At 45.9% G+C, this 14,201-nt stretch overlaps 1 protein-coding gene across 5 annotated transcripts in view; it reads left to right on the top strand.

The window, feature by feature from the left end:
* The window catches only part of Farp1 (FERM, ARH/RhoGEF and pleckstrin domain protein 1), a 210,107-nt gene that overhangs the window by 41,625 nt on the left and 154,281 nt on the right, over nucleotides 1-14,201 (top strand). The window lies entirely within an intron of this gene.

The following is a 14,201-nucleotide window of genomic DNA, read 5'->3' as shown; positions in this document are numbered from 1 at the left end:
CAGTGGATCACACGTAGATGGCTTGTGTTGAAAACATAGTGAATAGAAGTGAAGCAGCGCATACTTTGTTTAAGCCAAAAGCTTTACTTGTCAATTGAAAAAGTTAAATTTTAAACAAAGGAAAAAAGATACAATGAATAGGACACGGGAAGGGGAAGATGGGAAATCTCTCCAGTCTCCCTATAGGTTTTCCTTTAAAAGCTCTGAACAGTCGTCTGCAGAGTGTGGTTTTGTATCGGGATGTGCCAGAACATCTCGGCAGTGCATGAGACCATTTGGGCATCCTGCTTACCGATTTGTGACCTTAAACAGGTGTTGTTTACTATGGAAGGGTGACGTTTCCAAGAGCGTAGATTGAAGTGAAAAATCCAAATAGTTGCCAAGATGAGGGGGTAAGAAAGCCAGAGGGGACCATTAGCTGCTTCCTGGGTCTCTCTCATCCCAGCCTGGCATCTAGTTCCTTGTCCTCTTGATAATGTGGCAAATTCTAGGTCAAGCAAGCCAGCAAAGCTGCCCTCTGATAAGATGCTTCGTGTGTGTTTCTGTGATTTCGTTTGGTAATTAAGAATTGACGACGTTCTTGACTTCAGACTTGGTATTAATCAGCAGTCTGGTGGGCTAGTCTATAATGAGTCTTAGAGGTTCATTTGGGGGCTGCCAGCATGTCACCTACGCACCTGCCTGCAGATGTGGGCCTCCCTCAGGACTTGATGTCAAGGCATTCACCACCAGCAAGGGACCAGTGATTTGTGTCCCCAGGTTTGCAGACCACTGAGCCGGACGCTCAGACCATCATCTTACAAAGTCCCACAGCTTCTGATGATAAAAATGCCACTGTGGGATTTTAAAAATCCAAATTCCAAGATTTAAAAAATATATATATTCCTAATAACATGTGATTTTGCTTTCCAAGATGGTTATTTGAAAACTTGACTTCCTGTGCACTTTAGAGAAGGAGTAGACAGGGAACGAGGTCCTTGGTGGACACCGAGTGGAGTCTGGCTTAAGCTTTGGGATTGAAGGCTCAGGTTGAATGGAGGTGAGGTGGCTTGCGGAATTGCCATGGCGTCACCGTCCCTTCCAGCAATCACGTTGGGACAGAATTGCCGTTGTAACAGTCATGAACGGATTCATATTTACATTGTGGGATTGGCTTCCTGATGTCAGAGAATGAGTCCGGCCCCGGCCACATGACACTGCAACTGAGTGCCGCTGTGTGGGGCAGCAGAGCCCCTCACCAGGTGCTCACACCGTGCCCTTAGACTTCCCAGTCTCCAGAACCACGAGCCAAATAAACTTCTACTGTTAATAATTTTCTAGCCTGTGGTATTTTGTTATAGCAGCAGAAAATGAACTAAGACGGGACTATTTCAGGGCTTATAAAAATGGGAAATTTAAAGAGAATTGAAAAGTGTGTGTGTGTGTGTGTGTGTATGTGTGTGTGTGTGTGTTGAGAGGAGCTAGTGACTTCAGAGCAGTTATATTTCAAGCTTCAGTTTGCATGTTTATAAAACAAGGGACTTAGGATAATTAATCATTCAAGGTTCTTTCCTGCTTGAACCTCCTGGGGCTCTGGACTTTATTAAATGTACAAACTGCATTTGCTGGGTGGGCAGCCAGGAAAATTTTATTATAGCCAAACCTTACATTGGGTAAATGTAAGTAAACACAGAGACAGACACACGCACGCCCTTCATCATGTTTCATAATGATACGATTTTTATTTCACTGTGCACTTATATTCTGAGTGCCTATTGTTTCTTGTAGGGAGGGGATACTTTTAAAATTTTGGTAAAATCATTTGTCCTCTCTTCTGAAAAAGAGCTTTTGTGCTCTCTATGTGAGCTGATTGAACACATCATAGGGCTTGTCTCCTTATTTCTTCTCTTATTTATGTCTTTGGATACTGGCTAGTTGCCCCTTCGGGGTTCTGGGCACCCCAAAAACAACAGAATGCGTTTGAGTTCTGTGTGTATTTAGTTACCTGGGGCTCATCCGACTGTTCAGAATACATCATGCCTGTCTTCTGTTTCAAGATGCCGTTATCCTCTGTTGCCTACTCGAGGATGAAACACGGTTTCATTTAAAATTTTTCTTTGTTCTTTGGTTTGTTCCGTTAAAAATAAAAGTTTGGCCAGTACAGTCACCATCCTCATGGTCAAGTTCAGCTGTGGAGTCCTGCCGCCTCCCGGTCCTGTGCCCTGTGCCCTGTGCCCTGTGCGGCTCGCCCAGCTCAATTTGATCTGTGAACCCAGACGCCGGGGTTGAGCCGGGCCGGCCCACGAGCACTCTCTTCTCCACCTGCTGGTCTGTACTCTGGGCTTGGCATTCCCTGATGCCTTAGCTAAAGGGGCTTTTTCACGTTGTCCCAAGGCCACGAAGTCTAACACGTAAGCCACGATCGGGTTTTAGTCACCTTATTCTGCCCAAAACACACCAGTGTTTCGAATTACCTCTCCCCCGCTTCTCGCCAGGTTTTCCAGAGCCCGGAGTGGAAGCCAAAGCTGGGATGCGATCCCAGATCCACAGAAGCCTGAGAGAATCAAGTCTTTCATCTTTTATCAGTTAAACAAGGGGCAGGGAAGGGGTTGGGAAGAGTGGCCTGATTCTAGATTTATGTTCCCATTCACTTCCTGTGCTGTTTGGGAATATTAATAAATTATTAGGGCATCTTCAACTCTAGGACTGACATGAGTTTTAGTCTTTTTGTTGTTGTTGTTGTTGTTGTTCTTGTAACAAAAGACCTGAGACTGGGTACTTAGAAAGAAAAGAGGTTTACTTAGCTCATAGTTACTGAGGCTGAAAGTCCAACGAGAATAGGGCTGGCTCTGGGGAGGGTCCCCTAAGCTGTATCCTCTCAGGGAAGATGATACCCTAATGGCAGGAGCTCTGGGGAGAGGAAGAGGTCACCAGGCAGGACCAGAAGCCAGAGCAAGTGGGAGGAGCCAGTCCTTGGAGTGCCCACTAGGCCCTGCCTCTTAAGGACCCATCACCTCTGCCACCACCACCCTGGGGGACCGAGCTCCAAACGGATGGGCTTTGGGGCAGTAGTATACTGTATCCAAACCACGGCAGCAGGTGTTCGGCCTGAGGGGACAGCCGTGTGCAGAGTTGTGCACGAGGTCACTGATGAGCAGCAGGGCCGTTGCAGGTGCTGGTGGGGAAACCCTGGCATGGCCTGGGCTTTGGCTTCATGGGCGAGGTTTTAGGTAGGAGAGGAGGTGAGGCCCAGTGTCCCCGGGAAATGCTGGCAGAGCCAGTGCGTAGGTGACCCCACTCCTCTGCTCTGGGAATCTGGGGTGAATTGGCCCGTCCTTGGGAGGGGGAAAGGTCTTTCCTTCCAGAAGGAGCCCCTGGTGCCTGTCGGCCTTCACCTCCTGGTGGATGCCTTCTGTTGTTCCCTAGCGTCACAGTCACCTGTCTCATATCTAAACCAGCTCCCGTGCATCTGTGTGTCTGCCTACTACATTTTTTGATTGAAATTTGCTTATTTCTTTGAATGGATTGGGGCGGGGTTGAAAAATTGTGTGTGGGAAGGCATTTGTGGTGTTATAGGAAGAGCACTTACTAATGTTTGCAAAAACATCAATGTCGATGAGATTGATGGCATCTTTTAAAATATAACCTGCTCGTGTAGGGTGGGCCAGAGCGGGAGGGCACAGCAGGGCTGCCTCTCTCTGCAGATGGGTCTTTCGCCCACCCTCCTGGGCCACTTGTGCTTCCTGCAAGTTGATACCACATTATTCTTATTTGTCAAGTGCTCCTTTTCCGCCAGCCTCCGGACATGTAATGTACAACACGCTCGGCTTGTTTGGGGAACACTTAAACAGCCACAGGCAGCTTATAAATATGATTTCCCTCTGTGTTTGGTGAGATAATTGAATGTTTTTCCATTGGAAATCATGAAAAGCTGAGCTCCTTGAGAAGATCAGCAAAGACCCGCAGTAAAATAGAGATGAAAAGATGGAATTGCAGTTTTCATGGAAACCAGGGGCTGTAGGCAGAGCCATTGAAATCCATGCACCCCGTATTCACTGGAATCATGGGAACAGGCCAGGTGCCTCGTGAGCATTGAGTTAATGTGTTGAAATGGCTTTTTGATAGTTTGAAAGTGTGGTTTATTTTATATTTAGTTAACAACTGGAAAGAAATTTTCTGGTTGCAATTTTTCCCCCCTAAGAAATAAAATTAGAACAATGAGCCATAGGGCCAGTTATCTGCCAGGACTGATCTGTCAGGCCCACAGGTCACTCGGCAGGTCGTCTGGCTACTGTTCATCAGGGCGTGGAGGTATGGGGTGTGTTCGGAGGGTGTGAGTGAGTGTTAGAGTGGTGTGACGGAGATGTTGACAGCTGGAGGGATCATAGAGAGAGGGGCTGACCAAGTCGCCTGTTCCTTTCCTCCTAGGGTTTCATCTTAAACAGTATTTTCATTTACAATGTTTATATTCAAGAGAGACACCCTTTGCCATCTCCCAAGAAGATAAACACAAAGGCAGTTATTACCAGGTGGATTTTCTATTTTTTCTTAATATATATATATTTTTTAGTTGTTGATAGACCTTTATTTTATTTATTTTTACGTGGTGCTGAGAATCGAACCCAGTGCCTCACACATGCTAGGCAAGTGCACTACTTCTGAGCCCCAGCCCCAGCCCCTAGCAGATGGATTTTCTAGAGGGAAAAATTAGAGGCAACTTAAATGTCCGTAAATAGACTTGATCGATAGAAGATGGCATTCTTAAAGCTGGTATAAAAATACAGCGTTAAAGTAATAATCTTTGCTTATAGTTACCAACTCAGGTCAACCTCAGGAATGTAACATTGACTGATACAAAAGTATAGTTTATTTTTTATTTTAAAATCATGCATACAACCACTTGTCTATATCTTTATGGATGCGGATGGTGTGTTAAATAGATTCCGAAGATGCACAAAATGCAAAGTAGCCATTAGTTCTTGAGATAGGGAGAAGGAATGGAGATAATTTTATCCATGATACTTTATTCTTCTGTTAAAGGAGGCTGAAATGAATGTGAAAAAGTATTATTTGTCATTTCTGGAGAGGGAACAGAGTGTTACTTTTTTGTTTTTGTTTTTGTTTTTGTAGTTGACTTTATGTTTAAAACTGTTCCCCCAAAGACTATGTCTATTCTTCAAAATTCATAAAAAAATTATATAGAAGAAAATAAAAGTCACTCATGGTTTTATACATAACTTTAAACCACAAGTTTCTGATTAGCCATTGCTCTTTGAAGGAATTTCTTTTAAGGAAAGCCTGCATAGTGTATATGCAGAAATTTAGCCTGATGTCCAACAGTGAAGTAACATCTTCTCCAGCCATCAAGCGATATTTACCTTGGAGTGGGTTCTCTGGGTGATTGTGAACCTCAACCTTTTATGCTGTGCCGTTCCCCATTGGTTTTCCTTTTACCATTTCTTTTCAGGGTGTTTCCCCCAAGGTTTATTAGCTTTCTCTGCCTAGTTTGGAAATCAAATGACTTGTGATAAGCACGAAGCATTCTTGATTCTAACTTTATTTTGTTACTAATTTACTCATGGCCTTGGAAAATCACCTCCCATTGCCCTTGAATAAGTCACCATTTATTGAGCCCCAAGCACTGGATGGTGGGTTGGCAGAGAGTAAAGTAGGTGTGACCCAGTCTCCGGCAGAGGCCCACAGAGCTGATGGCTGCTGCCTCCATCCTGGTTTCCTGATCTGCAAAATGAAACTAATAATGCCCACGTCATCTCCCCCAGGCCACTGGGGGATCATCAGGGGAGGTGGTCTGGGCACACACGGACATCTTCCACCTCTCCCTCGTGGACATCTTCCACCTCTCCCTCGTGGACATCTTCCACCTCTCCCTCGTGCTTCGTCTGGCTCTGGGCTCCACGAGGCCTTCCCAGGGTGGTGGCACGGGGCCTTTGCATATAGCATTTCCTTTATTTTGAATGCCATTCATGTTCTCCTCCACCCCTTAACCTCACCTTAAAAGCAAAACCTTGCTTAGAGGTGATCCCAGTGGGAAGTGCATGCCTCTCTATTTCTCAGCTAGGACTGTGCTTGAGCCTGATGGACTTTACTCTTAGCACTTTCTTACAAGGTACTGCTAGCACTGAGTTAGCTCTGAAACCATACTCGGTGCCAGATAGGCCCTGGTGCACACTAGGTGCTCATAGGGAGTTTGTGTGGATGAACTGAATGGAAGTCCCTCTGAAATGTAGGCAGAGCTGAGCTTAGGGAAGATGGAGGCATGGGGCATCTCTGGAGGGGTGCTTGGAATCCTGGGGAGAGCCAGGTGTTACCACCAGACAGCAGATTGTGATCTTTTTGTGTGATGTTGTCTCCCCCCCCCCCCCNTTTAAACAAAGACTTAAAAGTGGCTGCATGTATCACCGGATGACATCCGTCTCCAGTTTCTTTTTTGTAGGGGAGAGATGACGAACTTTGCAATGAGGCAAACATAGGTTCAAATCCCTGCTGGTAAATTCACAGTAGCCTGTTGGCTTTTTATCTAGCTGTGTAGGTACATAGAATTAGGTAGTTGAGCTGCACATCTCTGGGCTACATCCATCCCTTAATGCTGAGTTCTGAGGGTGTTGATTTCGATCGTATTTGCTCCAACCTACGTATCGTGGGCTCCTGTTCTGCTCAAGGCTCTGGGACCTGTGGAGCTGGGTCTGTCATCACAAGCTTCACAGTCAGACTGGGAAGGCAGCTGCTGTCAATGCTGAGCCCTCATGGAAAGCTGCACGACCCATAGTGCACAGGGATTAGTCAGTTTTTTCTGAGATGTAAAGTTCTCTATCCTGCCAGAGTAATCCCTCGATTCCTAAGGGCCATGTAGATCATTCTATGTGACAGTAAAAATAAGCTGAAAACGGTCAAATGACTTACAAGTGCATTTTCTTATTTTTTTCCCCGGGTGACTGACTAATGAGGGTAAAATTGGTGTCAAGGGACACGAAGTGAATTCTCTCCATTGGCACCAACCCGTTTCTTGAAGATAAGGAGGGTGGGACTGAGGGGAGTGAATAACCCAAAGGTCGGAGTTTACTTAAATGGGTTTCCAGCTCACTGCGGCAATGATTTTCCACATTATTTGATGTCATTCCCCGGTGATCTAGCAGAGAGGCAGCAGACAGAAGGGGACACATTAATTTTGGTGTCCGGGATCTGGGCCTGATTCCCAGTCTGACCTCTTACTAGCTGTGTGGTCTTGGGAAAGTTGTCTCTCTGAGCCTCACTGTCTTCCTGAGACGGGATTCACAGCCCTGACTTTGTCCTTTGAAGGAAATAATGTAGGTAAAGCTCGCCGGCCCGGTTCTCCGTGCACAGTGAGTCAATGCCGGCTCTCATTAATGAAGTGTGAACACCAACACAGAGCTACTCATTCTCTGGCTTGCCGGGGAAGGGAGAGGTGCAGGTTAGTCATGAATCACTCTTTGGAACAATCCCCTTTAGAAACTTTTCTGAAGTCAAATTTCAAGCCAGTTTCCAAAGTGTTCACCATTTCTAGACACTGCCTTTGGGTGAAAGGGATGCTCTTTAATTCTTCATAAAATGTATCAGTGAAAACTATCAAAGGAAGGAGCAGAGGAACAGGGAGGGTTTGTTATTATACCGTGGTGGTTAACAAATGGTTGTCACCCTAGGAAAATAAATTTCTACATTAATTCAGGCAGATCCTGAAATACACATGCTCCAGCATGACCCTTTGATCTTGGGGCAGTGAGGGCCAGACTCACTGTGTTGTCTTTCTGTGTCACGGTCACTGCTTTAAATCAGCCTCTACACACTCATCTGCTTATTGGTGTGGGAAGTCCACCTGGGTTTGTAAATCTAGCCTGTTTTGCCCTTGGTGATATGTGAGTGCTTTCCAAGGCTGGACCTCCTTGGCCTGGACTTTTTAGGACCAAACCTATACTAGACTTTTGTCCAGACCCTCTGGTTTGGCCTGGAGGTGCAGCAGCCCCTGGTCCAAGCCCCTTGCCCTGGTAGGGTGGTTGGCCGGAGCATGGGTCTTTCCTCAAATTCACTCTTTTCCCTTGTGGGGAGGGATTCCAGCTCAGTAGGATTACAGAGGCCAAAGGCATGTGCCTCACAGTTCACAGGCCTTCAGGCAAGGTCAGCAGAAATATGACAGGCACCCCAGAAGTCTGCCACTGTGTGGGGAGCCCTTCACCCCCACACCAAGGGCTCCAGGATGCTCAGGGTTAACCGAGGCCCAAGGCGGAAGCCTGTAGCTAATGATTTCTGACTGCTGTTCTCTGGTGAAATGTGAAAATCCATATTCATATTCAAAAGGAGAATTGCTTCTGACTCTTCTAATGTTTTAACTTTTGGTTAATCTGTAGTACATTTCACGGCCCAAAATGAAATTGAGAGGTGCCGTTACCTTAGGGTTGATAGACTGCAGCACATAGGCCAGATCCAGCCCAAGAGCCAAGGATGTTTTTTTGGGGTCTGGGCGTACCGAGGATTGAACTCAGGGGCACTCGACCACTAAGCCACATCCCCAGCCCTCTTTTGCTGAGGCTAGGTTTGGACTTAGGATCCTCCTGCCTCAGCCTCCAAGCTGCTGGGGTTATAGGTGTGTGCCACTGAGCCCGGCTGCCAAGAATGGTTTTGACATTTTTTTCTTATGTAAAATCTTTTAAAAATTGTGGTAAAACAAACATAAATAAAAATTTATCATCTTAACTATTTTCGAGTGTTTGCTTCAGTATTAAGCAAACAAGCATTTTTGTGCAACCCGTCTAGAACTTTCATCTTGCAAAACCCAAACTCTATCCCCATTTACATTTTTAAGTGTTTTAAGCAGGAAAAAAAAGAGTGTTTCATGACGAGTGAAAATGACGTGAGATTGACATTTGCTGTCCGTACATAACATTAGTGGAACACAGCCCGGCTCATTTATGTCCACACTGTCTGTGGGGAGCTTTTGTGCTATGGGAGCAGAGCAGCAGTGAGCACCAGGAACTCTACAAAGCAGGACATACGTGCTGCCCCGTCCTTCCCCGAGTACCTGGAGTGTGGGGGTTCAGCAGTCAGGGGCTCCTGCTGCTGGAGGGGGGGCTATGGGGTGGGGTCAGGAGGAAGTGGACGGGTGGGCAGGGCCTCCTCCCACACCCCAGAGCAATCGTGTCGTCTCTCCCCCTGACCACTGGCTTAGGCACTCTGTGTGTTGCTTTATGGTAGATCTTGAGTATTTTATAAATGCTGCCAACTTCCTGGCTTTGTGTCTTAACATTAAGATAAGCTTGTCTTCGCCAAAGTCATGTCAAAATCAGTTAATTCCATATTTTAAAATATCTTCACTGGCCGTTCTAATGATGCTCTCTCTGTCCAGGTGAAAGAAACGAGCTTCTGTTTGGGGTTTGTTTTTGACTCCTTCATGATCTCTAAAAAGGAATGAAAGTAGGGACAGGGATAGTTGAATACAGACAATAAAATCTTCATAGATCCTTCTGAGGAGAGAAGCGGTGGCTCGCGGTTGCGCTTGGGTGTCTGCCCTTAAGTCACCTCTTGCCTAGGCGGGCTCACTACTGCAGCTCCGTAAGGTAGAGGAGCCCGTGTCACCATCGGTGTTCAGCATATTGGGACAAGAGGGTCATGAAGGGTTTGTCAGGTTGAGTAGCATGGGGACGTCAGGGCTGGGCTCACAGGGGTGGCTGAAGGCTCAGACACAGGACTTTCCTCCCAGAGAGAATTCTCCCTGAAGACCAATGTGAATGTGAACCGCGGAGCTTTATCCCCCTTTTCCCCTGGAGGCTTCCCTTTTCCCCTGGAGGCTTACCTGTTGAGGGCTGGACGGCACAATCTCTGCCTCCTGGTTGTCAGTTACTCAAGTTGCTTTTCTCTCTTCTGTGCCCCTTTTTCCTCCTGTTTCCAGATTCTGTGTAGAAAAGTCTGGAGGCTCCTGTGGCCTCCTTGGGCTTGAAGGTGGAGGCTGGCAGAAGCCCTGAGAGGGGGAGGATCCCGTGGTCACGGGAGTGTTTGCTTCCCTCTCGCTGGAGACCCTGATTCCCACCAGGGAGGGCTGTTCCTGTTGGTCATTAAAACAACCTCCAGGAACACCCAGGAAATCCCATTAAAATTTTATTGTAAGAGTTTAAAACAGAAGTGGATTTCCATGCCCATCCCTCGTCTTCAACAACGCGTCTGCCCTATGCTTCACCAGCCCCTGGCCTTCCACCCACCAACCCCCACCAACGTGTTGATTAATTTTTAGAACCTTTTAAATGTAAGTTGCAAACCTTAGAATCTTTCAGTATTCTCTTTTTCATTAACCCTTTTTTGAAGGGTTTTACTTGCATACAGAAGAGTATGTAAATGACAAGCGTCCCACTGGATGGCTTTTCACTAACCCTTCATTCCTGAACATTCCAGACTGAATCTCCGAAAGATAAGTCGTTCACAGAACCACGGAACCATGAAACCCGATTTTCATGCTAAATTCTTGGGAAAGTGCGGGGAGGAGCCTTGTCCCAAGTAACCTTTCTGTGGCCACCGGGTACTCTGCCTTAATGTGGTTGTTAAAGAGGAGGGGCAACTTTAGTTGCCAATTTTTTAAAAAATGTAGGAAAGATAAGAGGTGGGGGAAGAGAAGATTTAGTATTTATTTAATTATTTTGGTACCAGGGAGTGAACTCAGGGGCGCTTAACCACTGAGCCACACCCCAGCCCTTTTTGTATTTTATTTAGAGAGAGTCTCACTGAGTTGCTTAGGGCCTCTCTCTGTTGCTGAGGCTGGGTTTGAATTTGCCATCCTCCTGCCTCAGCCTCCCAAGCTGCTGGGATTACAGCTGCCTGGCTAGTTTTTAATTTTTATTTTTCTTAACTACTTGGATTATATTGGCTAAATGAGTGTGGGGAGGTGCTCAAGTGAAAAATTTGCTTTCAGGTAAAAATAAAGGCAGTTGTTATTTATTTAAGACCTAAATGAATCAGGTGTATTGAATTTAATGGAAAGGCTTTAATAACGGGTAATTTTAATTTTTTTTTTATTTTGGGGGTTACTGGGGAATCAAACCCAGGGCCTTGCATATATACCACCAAGCTTTTTCCCTAAGCTGAGAATAGTTAATTTTACAGAAGGGGAAATAATAGAATTAGCCTCATATTTAGCCTGAACATCAAGAGAATCATTATTTTCAGGTAAATTTAAGTTATTTTCCAATGGCACTTTTCATTTTTCACCACTAGAGCAGGTATTGAGCCTTAATTTCTTCCTGTTTGGTGAGGGGCCATCATAGGTCTCTGTCTCCACTGGTATTTTCATGTTTTCAATAACAAATAACTAGTGTATCTGGCAAGGTGACTCCGCTACTTTTTTTTTTTTTTTAAAGGTATTGGAGACTGAGGATTGAATGATAGCAGGGATGTTCTACATCCCAACCCCCTTCTCATTTTTTGTTTAGACAGGTTCTTGCAAGTGGCCCAGGCTGGCCTTGAACTTGTGTTCCTCCTGCCTTAACCTCCCAGGTGTTGGGATCACAGGTGTGCACCACAATACCCAGCTTTGCAATTAATTTCTAAAAGCTCTTTCATAGTCCGCCCTAAATTCTTTGTATGGAAAATACTGGGTTTTAAATATATCTGTTTTTTTGTTTTAAACATTTTTCTTTTTTTTTTTTCCCATTGGACACAATACCTTTATTTTATTTATTATATCTGATTTTAAACGTGTTTGGACCTGGGCTTTATTAGGTCTCGCTTTTTAAGCTGTGCCTGACTTAGAAAATGCCAGTCAGTTTTTCTTGGGAAAATCTACTTTGTTGAGTGCTTCTTCTGAGGACCACAGCTCCGCTCCTGGCATGTGGACCTCGTGTGGCACCCTGAGATTCCTGTATACTGAAGCCAGACCAGTGTGACACCAGGCACCAGCCTCATGCTGGCGGGATCTAATGCTCCCAGGGACAATGGAGGACAGGGAGTGAGCTCCCTGTCTGCAGGAGGCAAGCATCCTGTGCTCAGTCAGCTTTCTCTTCAGGGCAGGGGAGACCTCTGCCCCGTCAGGCAGACTCTTGACAGGTGACAGGAAAGAATTCAAGGATGCATAGGTTTATAGCAAAGAGGAAGAGCTTTATTAGGAAATGGAGGGTGAACAAGCCCATTCTCAGAGCAGAACACATCTCAAGAGCAAGCAGCACTTTGGAGACCCGTGGATCTTTTTGTAAAGCCCCAGCCTGCTGACTCAGGTCTTTGATCTCGGGTGGTGGGTGGACTGTGAGACATTTGTGGTGGCCTGCTCTTCTTCCAGGATCTGCAGGTTGACATCGTGTCCTCTAGTTAGATAAGGTCTGCACTGGGGCTATATTGTAGTTTTCTGAAAATACGTCTTTATCTAATCTGGAACGACATCGTAAAGCTTAAGTACAGTGTACTTAAACTTTAATCAAAATGAGGCAGTTTTCATAGATGAATGAATTCACAGGAACTCTAAGATTTGTAGATTTCTCAAAAAATTAGGAGCGGCAGACCTGAGGGAGGACAAAGCAGGTCAGGGGAGAGATGTGCAACCGCAGGGTGGTGACCCTCTTGTCTGCTGCCCCCCTATTTTGACTTCTTATCCTGCCTCATGGCCCTGGTTGCTACTCTGATTTGAGCCCTCATCAGCTCATGTTTCACAGGCCATTAGGGAAATTGTAAGGATGTGCCTCCAGGTGGGGCCTCAGGACGGAAAGAAAACCCTAGGACTCTGGCCATTTTTGTGTGTAGGTGTGTGTGGGATACTGGGATTTAACCCCGTGGTGCTCTACCACTGAGCTAAAACTCCTGTCTTTTTTATTTTTTATTTTGAGACAGGGTCTCCCTAACTCTTCCAGGCTAGCCTCAAATCTGATTCTCCTGTTTCAGTATTCAGAGTCGCTGGGTGCCACGCACCAGGCTTCTGCCCTGGCCGCTCTTGAATACAAGTCTTGAAAGGGTTGAGTCCTACTCTAAGTTCTTTGTCCATAGTAGTATCTGACACAGCAGGCATTCCAGAAGTATTTGTCAACGTCATGATGAAAACCAGAAGTGCTGCTGCTCCCATAGCCCCTGTGAGGTATTTGGCGTGTAGGGGAGCAGAAGTTCAGAGCCCCTAATGAACTAAGCTTTGTGAAAGCCGTTTTCTGACCTCTAGGAAGGAGCTCAAGGTCAAGCAGGGGAGGAACCAGCAGGGATTTGAACCTATGTTTGCCTCATTGCAAAGTTCGTCATCTCTCCCCTACAAAAAAGAAACTGGAGACGGATGTCATCCGGTGATACATGCAGCCACTTTTAAGTCTTTGTTTAAAAAGTGACAAAACCCACTGTTGGACACAGCCGGGGATAAAGAAATAAAGAAACGGAGTTTGCCAGGCATAGCCCTTAGGGCCCAGGGACTGTGGCCACCCATGTGGGCGGGCCTGAGCCTCTTCACCCCGGCTGCCTTCCTCCCACACTTGGTAGGCTTGCTCATTTTGTCAGGGTGATCTTTACAGGAAAAAAGAGTCGAGATTTCAAAAATGATAAATGAGGACAGGAGATATCTGCGGGGTATTCAGGCACGTTCCCTGGGGCTTTCCCCAGCACCCGCTGCCAGGCTTGGTCTAGAATACTGCACTGTGGCTGCTCCGGTTTCCCTTTGTCTGCAGTGTGGGCTTCACTGAGCTCAGGTTTCCATGGGCAGGAGGAGACTCAAAGGAAAGAGGGTCTGTCTTACCACTTTCATTACTTCTAGGACAGGAGTTCGAAAGTTCATGGCCCAACTTTAATCTCTAATTTTGCTTTGTTACCAAAAAACAAAAACCAAAACCCACAACTACATTAGCATAGAAATAATTTTCCTTTAAAAATTCTCTGCTCTCCTCCTTTCTCATACCTTGTAAAATCAAAAGGCCTCGTGGAGGGGCTGGGGATGTGGCTCAAGTGGTAACGCGCTCGCCTGGCATGCGCGGGGCGCTGGGTTCGATCCTCAGCACCACCTACAAATAAAATAAAGATGTCGTGTCCACCGAAAACTGAAAAATAAATATTAAAAACTTCTCTCTCTCTCTCTCTCTTAAAAAAAAAAAAAGGCCTCGTTGATCCAACTGAGAGGATTTCAGTCCAAACACAAGCATTAGCAAAATAATTACTCATCAGCTCCAGGTTGTACTTGACTATCCAAAACCAGACCCAAAGTCAAATAAGTAAACACCTTGCAAATGTCAGGATCTTACCTATCCATC

The sequence above is a fragment of the Marmota marmota genome, unplaced genomic scaffold, assembly GCF_001458135.2.
Source record: "Marmota marmota marmota unplaced genomic scaffold, marMar, whole genome shotgun sequence".
In the NCBI taxonomy this organism is placed as follows: Eukaryota; Metazoa; Chordata; class Mammalia; order Rodentia; family Sciuridae; genus Marmota; species Marmota marmota.
This window is presented reverse-complemented; position numbering and strand designations above follow the sequence as displayed.